We start from the raw sequence: 19,721 nt of genomic DNA on the forward strand, positions 1-19,721 counted from the left end.
GTGGAATGGGCTCACAAAGTCCATTTGTACATTAGATCTAAATGCTAAATAGATTGCTGAGGCTTCCTCACTGACACCCACGTTCAGTCCCATGCTGGCCTCTCAGTCACCAGTCTGGGGTCCATGATCTCCCCTTTGTTCAGGTCAGCTGCATCTGTGGGTTTTACCAGCCTGGTTTTGACTCCTTTGCTCATCACTCCTCCCTCTCTGCAACTGGGTTCCAGGAGTTCAGTTCAGTGTTTAGCTCTGGGTGTCTGCCTCTGCTTCCATCAGCCACTGGATGCATGTTTGTCTTTTTGTAACTGTGTTACCTCACTCAGGATAGTTTCTTCTTGTGCCATCCATTTGCCTGCAAATTTCAAGATCTGTTCAACCATGTTCTTCAAGTCTTGTGCCGGTAGCCACAGTGACTGGGCATTCATGGATGTGATAACTAATGTCACATTCAGAAGATATCACCTTACAATACTCTTCTCCATCCTCTTGGTCTCACATTCTATTTTTATTGGTTCATTAACTTACTTCTTTATTTTACTTAAAAAGTCATCAGAATATATTTACACTACTCTCCCTCTTTCCTTTCCTCCAATATTCCCTCACCTTGCTTCCTCTCAAATTGATGTCTCTTTGATTGTTGGTGTAGCATGCATATTCACAAATGTATAACTGCAACCTGCTCAGACAGTTTAGTGTGGCTTGTGATTTTGTGAGCCCAGAGCTGACCACTTTGCTTTGAATAGCCATTCATAGTGCATCCTCAGGAAGACTAAATCTTCTCTCAACAACAGTCCTTAGCATCTTGTAGTTATTGATCCAGATGTTTCATTCCATCTTTTCTTCTAAGATGTACTCTGGGCCACCATAGTACTTGTGTTAGGGCTGGCCCATTTAGGGCTGAGCCCTCAGTCTCATATCCTCAATGCATTGACTAATCATGCAGTTCTGCATTGACTGCTGTCTACTGCAGAAAGAAGCTTCCCTGACAATGGTTGAGAGCTACATCTGTATTGCTGAACGAAAGATCCAGGGCAGGGTAAAACCACTGATTTCAACTTGAGTATCATAAATCCAACTGATGGACAAAAACCAATGAGAAGATGGAGCCAGACTCAGGGGCTGAGAACCATTTTGACAGCTTTGGCTAATTTATTAATATTCAATGTCTTTAATCACATAGTGAATGATATGAAAGTTTTTGGAAAGCCCAGTCAAATTTTATTCACCTCAATATATAATGTGTGGAGCTATGGATAAATTCAATGTTTAACCTTTGTATTTGATAAGTATATTTTTTATCCCTAATGGAATCTTGCAAGAAAGTGCTTTAAGATGCCATGAGACCTCTGGATACTCAAACAGCTTCAGATTCAAATTAACTTAGAAATTGATTTCCACTTCAAGCAGTGTTTCACTAAATGCAGAAATATAGATTGGACCACTTCTTTGAAAGAGAATCCTCAAATTGATAGTCCTAACTTTCATCCTGGAGCGGCACTTCCGTCCCTGCTGTTTATGCATGGGTGGCTCCAGGACACCTAATTGAGTGGCAGATGTGAACACACATATCTCAAAGGTAATTTCTTCTCCAGCCAGTGGCAAATAACAAAGCCATCTCTTACTCCGATGCCTTCATAGTCTGAAATATGGAGAATTCCATGAAAGAGAGTAGCTTTTCTCTGTATGTCACACAAACAAGAAAAAAATTAAAAATACTTGGATATTTATCTCTTTGAATCAGACTGGTGAATTTCTGATGTACAGTCACTGTTCACTTGGCTTTCATAAATAATTCCATGGCAGGTTAGCCCTGACATGGCCAAAATTTTATGCTAGGGGTATTCTTTTTAGTGTCATACTCACTCTACCTGCCATTATACCTGCCAACTCAACTGCCCAACTACCTACCTACCTACCATCTGTCTGTCTGTCTGTCTGTCTATCTATCTATCTATCTATCTATCTATCTATCTGCTTAATTTTCCCTTAGAATCCATAACTGCCGTCATTGCCAGGACTCCAGAAATGATTACCATTAAAGATTAGTTTCATATGATAGCTTTTTGAAATTTTTATTTTTTTTATTGTGTGTGTGCGCATGTGTGCATGCGCACACGCGCACACATACACACAAATGTACACACAATGCACCTGCTTGTCTGTATGTGTATTATTTGGTTCATTGTCCACCGTGGCCAGAAGAGTTTATTGGATCCTCTGGTGCTGGATTTACAGACATCTGTGAATCACTTTATTCTGGTTCTAAGAACCAACCCAATGTCCTGTGGATGAAAAGTTAAGCACTCTTAATCGCTGAGTCAATCATGCAGAACCTGTAATGGCATATATACATTTTTTTAAAATTTAAATTAGAAACAATCTTACAGATCAATCCCAGTTCCCTCACATCCTTCTATACCCCACAACAATCCCCCATCCCATCCCCCATCCACTCGCAAGGGAGGATGAAACCTTCCATGAGGGATCATTAAAATCTGTCATGTCATATGGGGGAGGGCCTAGGCTAAGAGAGTATCCCTTCATAAGAAATAGGCTCCTGAATTCCATTTGTGCACTAGGGTTATATCCTTGTTCCACTATCAGAGGTCCCATAGGCTGTCTAGTGCTCTGAACTGACACCTACATTCAGGGGACCTGATTTGGTCCTATGTTGGTTCCCTAGCTGTCAGACTGGGACCCATGAGTGACTGCTTGCTCAGGTCAGCTGTTTCTGTGGGCTTTCCCAGCATGGTCTTGACCCCTTCGTTTATCACTCTTCGCTCTCTGAAACTGAATTCCAGGAGTTTGGCTCAGTGCTTGGATGTGGATCTCTGCTTCTGATTCCATCAGCTATTGGATGAAAAGCTCTAGGATGACATTTAAGGTAGTCATAATTCTCATTATACAGGCAATTAAGGTAACCTATCCACTATTGCTTAGGGTCCTACTTAAGGTCATCCTTTTGGATCTCTGTATAATTCCTTAGTGCCTCGTTAAACCTATAGTGGCTTCCTCTATTGATGAGTCTCTTTTCTTGCTCTCCTCTATTCCTCTCCCCACTCAATCTTCCTGACCCCTCATGTTCTCTTTTCCCTCCTCTTCTCCTTTTTCTCCTATCTCTCTCCCTCCTCCCCACACACTCCCCATTTATTCAAGGGCTCTTATCTCTTTTTGCTTTACTAGGGGACCGTGTATGTCTCTTATGGTCCTCCTTGTTTCCTAGCTTCTCTGGCGGTATGGATTGTAGGCTGATAATCCTTTTCACTATGTCTAGAATCCATATATTAGTGAGTACATGCCATGTTTGTATTTCTGTAACTGAGTTACCTCACTTAGGAGGGTTTCTTCTAGTTCATCCATTTGACTGAAAATTTCAAGAATCCATTTTTTTCTGCTGCGTAGTACTCCATTGTGTAAATATACCACATTTTCTCTATCCATTTTTCAATTGAGGGGCTTCCAGGTGCTGGCTATTACAAATAATTCTGCTATGAACATAATTGTACAGATGCCTTTGTTGTATGAATATGCATCCTTTGGGGGATATTCCTAAGAGTGGAATTGCTAATCTTGAAGTAGATTGGTTCCCATTTTCCAGAGAAACCTCCATACTGATGTCCAAAGTAGTTGTACTACTTTGCACTCCCACCAGCAATGGAAAACTATTCCCCTTCCTCCACATTGTCTCCAACATAAACTGTCATCGGTGTTTTTGATTTTAGCCATTCTGACAGGTGTAACATGATATCTCAGAGTTGTTTTGATTTGAATTTCCCTGATGGCTAAAGAATTTGAGCACTTTCTTAAGGGCCTTTCAGCAATTTTAGATTCCTCTACTGAGAATTCTCTGTTTAGTTCTGTGCCCCACTTTTCAGATTAGTTAATTGTTGTTTTGGTGACTAACTTCCTTAGTTATTTGTATATATTGGAAATCAGCCCTCTGTACGAGGTAGAGTTGGTGAAGATCTTTTCCCATTCTGTGGGTTGCCTTAATCCCTAATGAAATAGAACCAGTCATGAAAAGTCTTCCAAACAAAAAAGTTCAGAGCCAGATGGTTTCAACACATAAGTATACCAGAAATTCAAGGAAGAGCTAATATCAATACTCTTCAAATTGTTCCACATAATAGAAGCAGAAGTATCATTTCAAAACTCTTTTTACTAGGCTACAATTACCTTGGTACACAAACCACATAAAGACACAATTAAGATAGACAACTACGACCAATCACCATCATGAACATTAATGCAAAAATACTGGCAAATCGAATCTGACAACACATCAGAAAATCACACACTATGATCAAGTAGGCTTCATGCCAGGGATGCAGGGATATTTCAAAATATGAAAATCAATCAATGTAATCCACCATATTAACAATATGAAAAAGAAAAAAACACATGGTCATCTTACTAGAAGCTGAAAAATCTTAGACAAAAGTCAACATCCTTTCAAGATTAAGGGTTGGAGACATCAGAGGTAACAGGAACATATCTAAACATAATAAAGGCAATACACAGCAAACCAACAGCCAACATCAAACTAAATGGAGAGAAACTCAATGCAATTCCTCTAAAACCAGGAACAAGACAAGGTTGTCCACTCTCTCCATATCTCTTCAATATTGTACGTGAAGTTCTTGCGAGAGCAATAAGACAACAAAAGGAGATCAAGCAAATACAAATTGGAAAGGAAGAAGTCAAACTTTCACTACTATATATAGACAATAAAGGAATTGAGAAAGAAATCAGAGAAACATCACCCTTAACAGTAGCCACAAACAACATAAAATACCTTGGCTTAACTCTAACCAAACATGTGAAAGACATGTATGACAAGAACTTTGAGTCATTAAAGAAAGAAATTAAAGAAGATATCAGAAAATGGAAGGATCTCACATGCTCTTCGATAGGAACGATCACCACAGTAAAAATGGCAATCTTACCAAAAGCAATCTACAGATTCAATAAAGACCTTATCAGAATCCCAGCACAATTCTTCACAGACCTTGAAAGACAATTCTCAACTTGACATGGAAAAAGACCCAGGATAGCCAAAACCACCCTGTATAATAAAGGAACTTCAGGAGGCATCATCATGCCTGACTTCAAGCTCTACTATAGAGCTATAGTCCTGAAAACAGCTTGGTATTGGCACAAAAATAGACAGGTAGACCAATGTAATTGAATTGAAGATCCTAATATTAACCCACACACCTATGAACACCTGATCTTTGACAAAGAAACAAACTATACAATAGAAAAAAGAAAGCATCTTCAACAAATGGTACTGGCATAACTGGATGCAGACATGTAGAAGATTGCAGATAGATCCATACCTATCATCATGCGCAAAACTTAAGTCCAAATGGATCAAAGACCAGAGTATAAATCCAGTCACACTGAACCTCTTAGAAGAGAAAGTGGGAGGTTTCCTTGAATGAATTGGCACAGGAGACCTCTTCCTTAACATAATGCCAAAAGCACAGACACTGAGATTGGTAATTAAAAAACTGGACCTCCTGAATCTGAGAAGCTTATGTGAGGCAAAAGACACAGTCAACAAGGGTGTAATAGCTTCTTTTGAGGTGAATTTCACATTATAAAATCACTCAATGTGTCCAACTGAATGACTGTAATATGAAGAACATGGATGTAGCAATTCTCTTTACAAAATGATAATTGAATGAAATAGTATACATGTAAGTTATTTATAATTAAGCATTTCTCCATATATATGCAAATAATGAGTTTTACAAGAAAAATAAATATAAAAATTATCTGCTTCTAAATCAATAAATAAGTAAGTACATATACATTTTGGCCTTGTTGTAAATGTCTTTCTCTTCCATATCTGACCCATTTTATTTAGTCCTTTTAAAAATAGGAGTTGGTGGGTGAGCATTCAAAAGAAAGGAAATTAGACATTTAAGAGTACAATTTCTCAAAAAAAAGTACAATTTCTCATATTTTAAATCCAGTAAACTGTTTTCCTGCCTTCTGAGTTCAGAATGAGTGCATAAAATCCAATAGTTCTTGCTGGTGTGTCAGACACCATACTATACTTTATGTCCATTAAAGAAAGAGATGCTCTGCTGTTGTCAACTGATTGGCAACACAGTTAGGCTGTGACTTCATCTCTTCTAAAAAAACTTAGCCACAGATAAGGCATAGCTGTGGAGGGGATTTTGAAAACAAGGAAGCATGGGCCAATGGGGACAGAAGAGTGCAAAAGGAAGGGACCGGATGCTCTTTAGACGAACATTACCTCCTGGGAAGAAGGAATTGATATTCTTCTCTGTTGTTTGCTTCATCCTCCACCATGGCATGGGAAGAGAGGAAACAAATGGTTCACCAAACCAGGATTTCATAGATTGACGTAAAAGAAACTCCACCATCAGAATTTATCCTTGAAGCAAACAATAGAGGAATCTGACATTTAAAATGTGCACCTTTCAGTTCTTCAACGATTCTGGGTTCTGTAGTGACTTATCTTTTGGAAAACTTGTTTTATAATTTTTTAACCTCACAGAAATGTTGACAACAGTTTAATAGCTTTTTACATGCTGGGTCACAATATCTAACATGAACAGGGTCCATAGCCCCAATATATTTATCAGACTTGGAATTAATTATTCTTGCAAACCTGCACAGCTTTTCCTCTGATGGTCTTTTCTTTCTTTAATTGATATGTGTGTGGGTGTGCACATGCCTGTAGAGGCAAATGGACAGTCTCTGAGTTTCTTCAGAGATGGCACATACTTACTTTGAAACAGGGTTTCGCACTCCCCCTGCAGCTCACCAATTAATCTATTCTGATGGTCAATGAGATGCAGGCATCTTCCTGCCTTGGCCTCCCCAGTGCTGGTGTTACCAATGTGTACCACCCACACCTGGTATCTTTACATGGCTTATGTGGATCAGATCTCAGGTCTGTGATTCCAAGGAATGTGTTTCTGATGATAAACCCCCAACACTAGTGATGCCCTCTTCTACATTTCAAAAACCTCAGGGAAATCCTGCATGACATTATCTTGATTTTTTTCTTTTCACTCTTTTTGCAATGTCAACAGTTTCCCAGTCTTCCATCTTTATTCATTATACAGACATTAACAAGATGCCTATGTTATTTCGTGGAATCAGTTCATTTGGATTTCTTTGATGGTTTCTTGTGATTGGAATGATAATAGTTTGTACTGTTTTTCTTAAGAATAGCAAATAATAATAATAATAATAATAATAATAATAATAATAATAATAATAATAATGGGCATCAAAGAATCCATGAAGTTAGAATGTCTTATTTCTTGGGATATTAGGATTCATTAGCTGGTGATGATGGCATGTGCTCAATTTCTTATCTTTAAGTTACCACATTAACCCCTGTAATAAGGAAATACACCATGGGACAGATACTTTGAGACTATTCAAATCGTATTTCTCTGCCAATTTTCCTCTAATTTGAAGAGGTTAAATGGGTCTAAGACTTACAACTCAATCTTTTAAGAGCTTATTTTCTTAAATCATTCAAGCATTGACTCATTGTAAATGGCATCATGTTTATTCAGGTGTTCTTTCAACTAACTCCCATCTTTTTAAAAGAATAGTTTGTTAATGAGAGATGCTCCTTTGTTCCAATGGCAACAGTAAATAGATAGACACATAACTGGTCAGAATGCTGAAAATAGAGACTGGATGGTTGGTCCTAAACATGAACTCACATTAGCTATGGTTACCTGCAAAAGACACACAATATTAAGTCAGCCAAAATCCCAATTACAGATGGAATAGATTATCTGCAGGATCCACATACTGAGGAGCTATTCACAGTGGATAACTCCTGGGGAGTCAGGATCATTCTTTTGTGAGAATTTTACCTCTAATATGTTTCCCATAGTTCAGTGAATGTCCCAAGCGCCATATATGTCTATGTAATACTAAGTGTAAATCAAAACAAACACGAATACCTATTATCATCTAGGGTATAACTGATCACCCACAGCTGACTGACAAATACCTGGTCTATTAATCCTTGAAGGTAGGGGTCTACTCTGGGAGATGTCTGTCAATCACAGTTTTCCATTATTGGACACATTTTATATCATGACTTTCTAATTATTGGGTTCAATTAGAGTTGTTCTAATTTTTTTCCTCACATTTTATTTCTTCATGTCATTTTTGACTGTGTGCTCACATGTATATGTGTGTGTGTGTGTATGTGTGTGTGTGTGTGAATGTGCACACAGTTGCATAGGCATGAGTGTATGTGTACTTGCTCACTCAGAATAAAGAGAGAGAGAATCGGATCCCTTGGAGCTGAACGTACAGTGCTTACAGGTCAATAGACCTGGATTCTCTGCAAGAGCAGCAAGCACTCTTAATTACTAAGCCATCTCCATAGCCTCTCCTCCTTTTTAAAAATTAAGTAGATTTCAGACGGAGCAGGGTGACAGGAATTTACTGGCCATCTTTTATTACTGTATCTTTGCCCATTGGAGAAAAAGACTTATTAAAATGCATTGTTGATTTTTCTTGCTTCCTGTTGAAACCTATGATAACAAACATGACCTGAGACAGAGAAAAATTTCAGAAAATGATAGTAAAATAAAATGATACTTTAACAAATTATCTTATAATTTTAAATTAGTCATTTAATTTCTGTAATTTCTAGTTATTATTTGTAAAAATATGATAGTGTCTTTAATATATAGTTGTAAATGCAACATTATGTTTATTTCCTCTGTAGGTTTTTTACAAATGTTATTTTTTCTGTAATTTCATAAATTCCTAGGGGTGGAGAGATACTTCAGAACTAAAGAGCCCTTGCTGCTCAGTTGTAAGGATCAGTATTTGGTTCTCAGCACCCAAATTGGGTAGCTCACACACAACTCTAACTCCATATCCAAGAGATCTCACGCTCTCACCCATACACAAATGTATACACACATACACACACACAGTAAAATCTTTGAAGATATTTTTTCAAGTCTTTCTGAGTCTTGGGTGTCTTTACATTTTTGGTACTAAAAGCTTCAATAGATTCAGTTATCTGTTCTGTTTATTGTACTCAATTTATAAATCATGAAATAGAGGAACATATGCTATTTTGATGGATTTGATCACTATTTTTCATAGAATATATATGTAATAGTCGACCTGAGCCTTTATAAGGTTTTTTTTTATATCTTCAATGACAGGGTCAAAAGTCATTTATTTAAAAAGACAAACATCTATGCTTCACACTTACCTCTGATCTGAGCTGTAAGTTAATGAGCTATCTTTTTATAAATTAATTAATTAATCTATTTTACATCCTGTCTGCAGATTCCCCTCTCTCCTCTTCTCCCAGTTCCTTCCCCCTACCTCATCTGTCCCCACCCTCAATCCATTGCCCCTCTGTTTCAGTTCAGGAAGATCAGGCATCCCATGGATATCAACAAAACATGGCATTACAAGTTGCCTTAAGACTAAGCACCTCCCCATGTATTAAGTCTGGGCAAGGCAACCCAGCACGAGGAAAAAGGTCCCAAAAGTCAACAAAAGAGTTAGAGTCGGCTCTTGCTCTCACTTTTAGGAGTCCCACAAGAAGACCAAGATTCACAACTGTAGCACATATGCAGAGTTCCTAGGCCAGTTCCATACAGGCTCCCTGGTTGTCGTTCAGTCTCTTTGAGTTCCTATGAGCCGAAGTACATTTACACAATGGAGTGTTACTCAGGTGTTTAACACGGTGACATCAGGAAATTTGCAGGGAAATGGATGAAACGAGAAAACATTCTTAGTGAGGTAATTCAGACTGAGAAAGGCAAAATGGCACATACTCACTTATAAGTAGATATCAGCTGTATAATAAAGGATATAAATAGAAGAGATTTTTTTAGTGGCCTGCAGGTGGGTGGGGATAGGAACTTAAGTGGGTTATCGGAATGAATGTGTTCAGGTTGTTGGATTGGGTTTCACCTTCATTGAACTGTTCCCAACACCCTGTTCTATTAGTTGACATTTCTGTATGCAATGTGCTTTTTATTCAATCTTCTATATAAAAGGAATGAAATGCGACGGGGGACAAGAAGAACACACACCTTCTGTCCACACCACTGTCAAGAAACCTTTTCTGACATTGTAGAAGATTACAAAATGGAATTACCTAGCTAATCACCAATAAATGTATGATATTTATATGAATATTGGTGCATAAATGGCTTTTGTTCTATATAAAGAATGTGAAGGAAAACTTTCAGAAGTGTGATAGGAATTTGAAAACACTTAACATGTTCATTATATTTTACAGATAGAATGCCAGCGCTGGATTAGAAACAAAAGTGAAATGAAAAATTAATGGTGTTGTACACAGGATGTGGTATAGACGGTTTGATGGGAAAGCAGCAAGTGGATGTTGGAATCCAAGCTTCTACACTGTACTATGGAGGTCTCTTGTACCTCTGATGATGAGGGCAGGTGTGGCATGGGATGCTTTCACACAGAGGGTGGAGCCCCATCAGCAAGTGTTATGCCAATTCATGAATTTTCCCTAGGAGTTATTTTATGTAAAGCATTTACTATTATGATATGTGTACCTGTACCATGCGTGTACACGTGTGCATCATGAATTTGGAGGTCAGGATACAAGTTTGTTAAACCTGTCTTCTCTTTACACTGGTCCCTGGGCATTGAAGTTAATTCAGGTCCCTGGTTTTGAGTGGAAAGAAATTTACCCACAGAAACATCTCACCATCACACAAGTTTTCTTAAAAATGATTAGCTTTGAAAAAAGTTCACAATCATGGCTTACTAAGAAGCAGAGGTGCAAATAGGAACTGTGTTACAAAGAATTGGAGTTAAATTAGGCCCTGCACTTAACCCTTCATGCTAGAAATAAAGTAGGGGCAAAACTGTTTGAAAATGAGAACTATAAATAAAAAACAGCATAGCTCTTATTCCAATTCAAAAAGAGTGGGAATATACTCAGAAACCTGAAGGGAAAAACAGTGAAGACTTGTCAGGTCGAGGCATAAGATGAGTCTGCCATGTTTGATAGAATTCTTATTTTCTTCAGTCTGTGCACCTGTTGTGTGTTGTGTTGTGTGTGTGTGTGTGTGTGTGTGTGTGTGTGTGCACGCTCGTGAATGGTGAGCATGCATAAGCCAGAGAATATTCTTGAGTACTCTCCTTGCCTCCCATATTATTTGAGATAGGGTCAGTTGGTGCTATTGTGTATTGATGCTTGCTGGCCCGTTAGCTTCCACAGGCTTGCCTGTTTCTCATTCCTGTCCTGTCTTAGGGGCATTTGGATTATAGACATGGGTGGGCTTATATGGGTTCTGGGTATGTGAAATCAAGTGCTCATATTTATGGGACAACAGCTTTACCAAGCAAACTACTTTTTGGAATCTGTAAGTCTTAGGATTCTGTGTTTTCTGAATATGTTTTGGAATATTTATATGCATGAAGGGGAGTTGAAAGACAAAGGCAAGATCAAATACAAAAACAATGTATAATGGAAACACATTTTTTAAATTTAATAATGCCTGTTGAGATCCATTAGTTATAAAGGAACTCCTTTTCCTCTGATGTCAGAATCTGTGCAGCTATGTAGCTAGAAATATTGTTTTAAAAGTCTCTTAGATTTATAATATGTCAAAATAATACCTGCATTATTTGTTTAATTTTTACTTTGAGAACTATGTCAGCATAAAACAAAAATGTCATCACTTTTAGTTACACATTAATTCTTATGAATTATCATGCCTTAATCGTGAATCATTTGAGGATTTAAAGAATGATATCACCAGTTTTCATAAAAGGAAGACATTTATAAAACTGTCTATGCATTGGTGTGTTTTCCATGTCATCACTTAAGGCTTTCTTCTCCATTCTACACTGGGGAAGGGACACCACACTGAAAAGGCTAGCATTAGTATAGATTTTCTCTTAATAGTCCTTCATTGTCACTTAATATTAAATTCCTCAATAATTTCACCAGCATGCTTAGCAGTACTCAGGCTAATCCAATCATGCTTCATTCACCCAATTGTCATTTACTTCATTTAAGACAGATCTGTTAATTGTTGGGATTTTATTCTGCTATTCTTAAGCTATATAAAAAAGTCATTTAAAATGTGCTTCCAAAATTTCAACAAGTCAGTACATATACCAGCATCTTGAGATTTACCCACCCTTTTTTGTAAATCATGTTGCTTCAGGTTTGGGTGTAACATGAATAATAAAAACCCAGTGACAGATATTGGGGTTAAAGCTGAAAGATCAGAGAAGAAACAGCCTGTCACTAGCTCTCACCTTTACCTCAGACCGAAATGGGTGACCATGTCTCCAGGAATCCTCAGAGTGTAATGCAGACTGCACTGCTCTCCACCAAGCCTCAGACTGCCATCCTGCAAGTTCCTGTCTCCTCACACTTTATAATCCTGTCTCTGCCCAGTCATATCACTCTTACCTCCTAGGAGTAAAAGCATGTGGTCCCAAGTGCTACGATCACCTTTGAGTGAGTTATTTATCTTTTAGACTGGATCAGTTTCCTGTAGCTTAGTGTGGCCTTGAACTAACAGAGATCCCTCTGCCTCTGTCTCCTAAATTCTGGGATTAAAGGTATGTACCAACATCACCAGGCCTCTATGGCTAGCTAGTATGACTGCTGGGATTATAGGTACGTATCACCACTGCCTAGCTCTACGGCTGTGGCTAGCTTTGCATTTTGATTCCCAGGGACTTTGTTAGATCATGAAAATATACTACCACATTTGTGACCCAAAGTTTAATCAAATTGTGTGATACTAGCATTCATTGATAGAATATTATAGCATCTATCCATCTATCTATCCATATATCTATCTATCTTTCTATCTCTTCCTTTGTTTCTATCATATATCTTCTCCTTATCTATAATATTGCTAATGTAACTTATATAAATATATAACATTATAAATTATGTGCTTTATATATAATAGACTAATTATACAATTAATATATTACTATTTTAGCATTTTGAAAGATAAAGGAAAAGAACTTTTTAGTGTTTAGCTGAAAATGTAGTACAGAAAAAGATGAAAATCTGGCAGGTACTAGGAAATGGAGAGAAAATTAGCCTTTCAAGTTAGGCATAGAGAGGAAATCAGCTCGTTCAGACTGTTCAAAGCATTCCCAAGAAAGGAATTGGGCTAGGGATCCCAGGAAAGAGCCCGAAGTGCTGATTCTATTTTACTTTTAATTGTGTGTGTGTGTGTGTGTGTGTGTGAGAGAGAGAGAGAGAGAGAGAGAGAGAGAGAGAGAGAGAGAGAGAGAGAGAGAGCATACATGCACACATGCACACATGCATGCATCTGGATGTGGATGTGTTTGTGTATGGATTTGTGCATATAAGTACATGACTCCATGGAAACCAGAAGAAGGTGTCAGATATACTGGAGCTGGAGTTACAAGTAGTTGTAAATTGCCTGATGTGGGTGTTTGTAACTAAGCCTTGGTCCTTTGCAAGAGTGGTGTGTGCTCTTAGCTCTGAGTCATCTCCCAAACCCAGATTGTATATTATAATATGATCTTCAAAGCAGAGAAATCTAGGTATAACATGATTTTTCTGGCCCGGCAGGTGCTCCAGCCCTTGAGTGCCCAAATAACCACACAGATGCTATATTAGTTATGAATACTGTTGTCCTTTGTTTATAGTTTCTTATTGGCTAGTTCAGAATTAATTATTAACCCATAATTACTAATCCATGTTTTTTTTCATGTGGTCTTGGCTTATCAGACCTGTAACTCCTTTGCCTGCTACATGATGGCAGCTGACTCAGTGTCTCTGCAGAGAAGAGAAAAGAGTGTGATTTCCTGTTTGTCCTTGCTTATATTCTGATGCTGCCCAGCTATGTCACTTCCTTTCTGGCCAATCAGTGTTTTATTCCTTAACCAATAAGAGAAACATATACACAGAAGGACTTTCCCAATCATCTAGGGGCAATCCTCTTGTGTCCTCTCAGTTGAACTTTTCAGTTTATCATCACCTATAAATTATTGTGAAGCAATCTTCATTGTGAAACATATCCATGCCCTTAGTACACATCCTTCTACCCTGACAGTCCCATGGACTTGGACACACATTCTCTTCCTTGAGGTAGATTTCTGGATTTAATGAGAAATTTGGACCTTCAGGTTATGAAGCAAAGGTCCTAAAGGCAGAATGCACTCAGTTTCATGCAGCATGCAACTCATTTCCAATACATGGAGGCTCGGAACAAAAGTCATGAGCCTATTCTCCATCAAATATGAAGCAAACGCTTGTGAATATACAAGCAATGAAGAAAAGCAAGATCCCGTATATCCAGAGCTTAAGAAGGCACATATGAAACTGAGGTATGCAGAAGTCAATTTATAGCATGTACAGCGCAGGAGAGTGGAATGTTCAGACATACAGGATGCTTGTCAACAGCATACCCCCCACTACATCGTATCTTCAACTCACTTGCTTCTTGAGTTGATAATCAAATTGACTTAACCCAATTGTGGAATTTACATGAGTGTTCTGTCCTCTGTTTTCAACAATAATCTGATACAGAGTTCGGAATAAATATTTTGCAATTCAATTGAATTAATAAGAGGTACACCAAAACAAGCTTGAACATTGGAATTTATTTTGTTCTTTCTCTACTGGATATTTCTCAAGACTTTCCTACTACCAAAAGCACATGACATACCAGCTGAAGTTGCAGCTGAGATAATTCCTTATTGGCATTCTCATTTATTTATATACTGTGTTTTAATAGATAATAGAAATAGGCATTTATATTTCTTTTCAATTTTATATTTCTCTCATTTATGTGATATTCATGTGTTTCCTATAGCTGTATGCTGAAACTTCAGGTTTAAAATAAAATGTATTAGGAATAACTGGGATTTGAAGAATTTCAGTAAATGTTCCCAATAGAAGACAATCATTTAATAGATAGTGTTCTACAATATTCATTTTTTACTGAGAGTAGTTAGGGAAAATGTTTAAAGGGGTGAATGAGATAAAATACATTATATATAATTATCAAGTAATAGAAATATGAAATGTTAAGTTTTTACTTAAATGAACATTAAGTATAGATGAAGGTACATGGCTTAGATGATACAAAATAGTACTTTCCTAAATCTGAGTCCCAGAATTAGAGTTCTCTATCTAGTTGTTGATGAACATAAGAAGTGTAGATGCTCCAACTTGCAGGCAACATGCTTCTGGGTTCATCACCAATAACATACTAGACAGATACTGTATACACTAACATCCTAATCATAGAGAAAGGGATGATATAGGGCTATGTATGTCCATTTACCAGTTTGAATGCATCTGCTAGATGATATACCCATCTTCTATTTGTCAGTAAGCTAGTACATATATAAAGAGCATGTTTAACTAATTCTTATTCTTTCCATGTTGGAGACAAATAATCACAAACTATGGCTTCCCACTCAAGCACTGGAATGGAAAATAGGTATTTGTGTATATGGAAATAACTTCAAATGTTTTTGTAGTCATCAAATGACCTTGTGCCGGTTGGTTGGACTACATGACCATAACAATCAGGACACATTTTAAGGCATTGGACTTGCCATGTACTTTGATTTTCATATATTAACATTTTAAAATTTATGATTTAAGATGAATGGTAAAATAGTTTTCTTTTAATTTTTTGTGCTTGCTCAGGATCAATCAAATTCTTCATGTGCTCTCTGATGGAGTCTTTTTAAGTACTTTCAAACCTCTTTAATATGGTTTTATTAATATTATCAAAGAATTTTGATCTCACAGTTTATTGGCATAGTTTCATGTAGTTTTTTTATACATGTAATTCCCTTGGTCTTTTCCACATCTCTTATCTCCTGTTCACATTTTTATTTTCATTTGTACATACTGACAACCTCTATAAATCAAGTATTTATTTTCTTCTTCTGTATATTTCAGATCCTAAGTCCTGTACCATGTCACAAACTTAATACATATGTACTAATCATATTTGGGTTTAAAACAATAGTACAGCATCAGTTAAAGAGGGTAAGGTAAATTTGTTCTATATGCTTTGGCATCTACATGTTCCTTGTTAAAAGTCATAAGGCTTCACACTGATTATTATTCTATCTTGTGTGACTGACAAATACTGTTGCTAATGGCAAAAGGTTTTTTTAATATGAATATTGGGTGAGCAAAATGGACTGATGATAAAATATTTATGAGACCAATACTATAGTAACATAGAAAATAATTGATTTTCCTGCCTACTTCATGTACTGGAGAGCAGTACTGAGAAATGTCTCAACACAGGTGAGTAATTTCTCAATCTAATTCTCAAACCTAAAACTCCCCCTCCAGTTTTGTGTGAAATAACAAATTGTGTATGGAATCGAGTGTCACTCCACTCTTTATTTTTTCCACATTTCCCCTTCCTGCTTTAAAAAGAAACTTTCCATTATTATTTCTTTACTGATAATTTCTAATTATAAATGTAAACAGAATCATCAATGGTAAAAGATCAGGAAGGAGTGGACATAGTTAAAGTGATAGAGGCACCAAACGCTAAAACGATGCTAAAAATATCTGAGTTTAAAAATATTATATCTCTTACATTTCATAACAGAGTGTCTGTCATTGACCTGTAGAATGGCAGGTGATGGTCCCCACACATCTGCCTAAGGGGTGAAGGCCTGGTGCTGACCCCATAGATCTGACAAAGGGTTCAGATGGTGTTGATCCATACATCTGCCTGAGTGGTGAAGGGCTGGTGCTGACCACTAAGTCTGACAGTGCTGTAATAGATTTCACATGGGATGAACTGCTTCCTCACTATGTATTCATACAGTCTTCTCAAATCAGAAGCTGAGACCAGTGTTAAGTTTTCTACCCTTCTCAAAAGCATCCCCAGTGTTCTCCAAACTGGAGGGAGCACCAGCCATGTTCTTGAGGATCTTTGGGGTCTTTTGGATAGGACTGCTTTCTTCTGTTGAATAGCCCAAACTGTGCTTTGTATCCCTTACCTGAAGTTTGGCTTCTAATTTCTCACACCTTGCATTTCTCTTACTTATGTAACTCCATGTTCAGTTAACAATTTGTTTATTAAGTTCTCCCGTGGTATTTGTTATCTTACTAGACAGTGGTTAACAGAAACATATGCAGGTTTCTAGGATTTTTGTCATGACAGTTGATTGTTGTTAATTTTAGTGAATCTAGAATTAACTAAGTGATAACTTCTGCCCACAGGAACAGCTGACCTGAACTAGTGGGATTGTACTGACTCTGAACTGACAGTAGGGAACCTGCATAGGACCAAACTAGGCCCTCTGCATGTGGTTGGCAGTATGGCTTGGGAAGTGTGTGGGGCCACTGGTAGTGGGAACAGGATTTATCCCTAGTGCTTGAACTGGCTCTTTGGAGTCCATTCTTTGGAGGGATAATTTATTCAGCCAAGATATGGGCAGGGGGCTTGGTCCTGCCCCAAAGTAAGGTGCCAGAGTTCATTAATCCCTCATGGGAAGCCTTATCCTTTCTGAGGAGCGAGTGGGGTATGGGATGGGGGAAGAAGGGAGTAGCTGGAGGAGGGGAAGAAATGAGAACTGGAATTCCTATATAAAATGAGAATTGTCTCCTTTAGTGAAATCAACACTTCATTTTGTGAGTACCAATTAGACTATTGTAAAGAGAAAAGCCATCCCGCCAGCCTGGTTCCAGAGCCGCATCAGTCCCAAATAAACACACAGGAGGCTATATTAATTATGAAGCTGTTGGCCTTGCTTGTTTCTTACTGGCTAGCTCTGACTTAAGTATTTACCCCATAATTGATAATCTAAGTATTTTTCTTACCGGAGCAGTTTCTGGGCTTCTTATCCCTATGGTAGTTACATCTTGACTCTCTGTGTTTCTCCTACCCAGCATCCTCCTGGACTCCTAGTCCCACCTATCTTGCTTCCCTATTGGCCAACAGTGCTTTATTGACATATACACAGGACTTCCCCAACAGACTATCTTTGTCAATCATGAAGCATGTTCAATAAATTGTTCAGATGACATTTATCATGAAGCATAGAAGTAGAAATTCTGCTTTGTTTACTGTGTTTATGGTCTAAAATTTGAACTCCCAGAGCTATTGGGTGATATAGCAACCTAATAAAATTAGCGGTATCTGAAACGTCTGGTGCTAGATAGAAACATTAAACATGACCTTCCACTAAAACCTCTCAAGTCATTTCATGTATGTTCACCATTCCAGAGTGGATTTCGGATACATCACAATGAGCTACACATTGGCTGGGTAAATTTCACAAATTGTGATGCTACATAGAAATGTGAAAAGTCATGGTGGAAAAGCCATGCTTTAATGTGATACTTTCCAGTTAGAAACTTTCTTTTTTTTTTTTTTTTAATCATTTTTTATTTTAATTTTAAATAGCTTGTTTCACATGTCAATCCCAGTTCCCTCTCCCTCCCCTCCTCCCGCACTCCCCTTCCACCCTCCCTCCCACCCTATTGCCAAATCCCTCCACATAGGGGATGTCTAGAGTCTATCATTTCACTCTTGGTAGGGTCAAGGCACTCCCCTAAGAGTCCAGGCTGAGAGAGCATCTCTCTTTGTGCCATAGGCACATGAAGACAGATTGTATACCAGGGATAGACACTGATCCACAGCTCAGAGCCCCATAGGTTGCCCAGGCCTTCTCACTGACACTCACATTTGGGGGGTCCAGATCAGTCCCATTCTGGCCTCCCCACTGTCGGTCTGGGGTCCAAGAGCACTCCCCTGTTCAGATCAGCCGTCTCTGCTGGTTTTGCCAGCCCATTCCTTGCCAATTTGCTCATCACTCCTCTCTCTCTGTCACTGGGTTCCTTGGGTTCAGTTCAGTGCTTAGTTGTGTGTTTGCCTCTGCTTCCATCAGTCCCAGGATGAAGGCTCCCGGATAGTTATAGACATCAAGTTCATTATCAGGAATGGGCATTCGAGGTGGTCCTTCCACTATTGCTTAGCTTGCCAATTGATGTTATACCTTTAGATCACTCGAGGTCACTCTGGTGCCTGATCTGTCTTCGATCCTATGATTCCCTCTTCCCCCTATTTTACCCCCACCCCTCAACTTCCTGTTCCCCCATGACCAACTCCCTTCCTCTTTACCCCCTCTACTCTTCCCAGGTCCCACTACCCCCCTCGCCCTGTTCCCCATCCATTCAGAGGATCTTGTCTCCATCCTCTTCTCTTGGGTACTATGCATATATGCATATCTTTTAGGTTCTTTCCTGTTTCCCAGACTCTCTATCTGTGGAAGTGCAGACTGGCACTATCCTGATCCATATTTAAAATCCATATATGAGTGAGTACATACCATGTTTGTCTTTTTGCGACTGGGTTACCTCACTCAGGATGGTTTCTTCCAGTGCTATCCATTTCCCTGCGAATTTCAAGATTCCATTGTTTTTTTCTGCTGAGTAATACTCCATTGTGTAAATGTACCACATTTTCTCTATCCACTCTTCAGTTGAGGGGCATCTAGGTTGCTTCCAGGTTCTGGCTATTACAAACAATGCTGCTATGAACATAGTGGAGCAGATGCCCTTGTTGTATGAACCTGCCTCATTTGGATAAATGCCTAAGAGTGGAATTGCTGGGTCTAGTGGTAGATTAATTCCCATTTTCCTGAGGAATCTCCATACTGATTTCCAAAGAGGCTGTATGAGTCGGCATTCCCACCAGCAA

General features: G+C 38.3%; 1 long non-coding RNA gene across 1 annotated transcript in view; it reads left to right on the forward strand.

The window, feature by feature from the left end:
* LOC110341013 overlaps positions 1 to 10,579 on the forward strand; it is a 328,392-nt gene extending 317,813 nt beyond the window's left edge. The window contains exon 6 of the long non-coding RNA XR_002382892.2: positions 10,289 to 10,579. This is a non-coding gene — a long non-coding RNA (uncharacterized LOC110341013). The remainder of the gene's footprint in view (positions 1 to 10,288) is intronic.
* Positions 10,580 to 19,721: the final 9,142 nt, after the last annotated feature.

Source organism: Mesocricetus auratus, unplaced genomic scaffold (assembly GCF_017639785.1).
Source record: "Mesocricetus auratus isolate SY011 unplaced genomic scaffold, BCM_Maur_2.0 Super-Scaffold_100027, whole genome shotgun sequence".
NCBI lineage: Eukaryota > Metazoa > Chordata > Mammalia > Rodentia > Cricetidae > Mesocricetus > Mesocricetus auratus.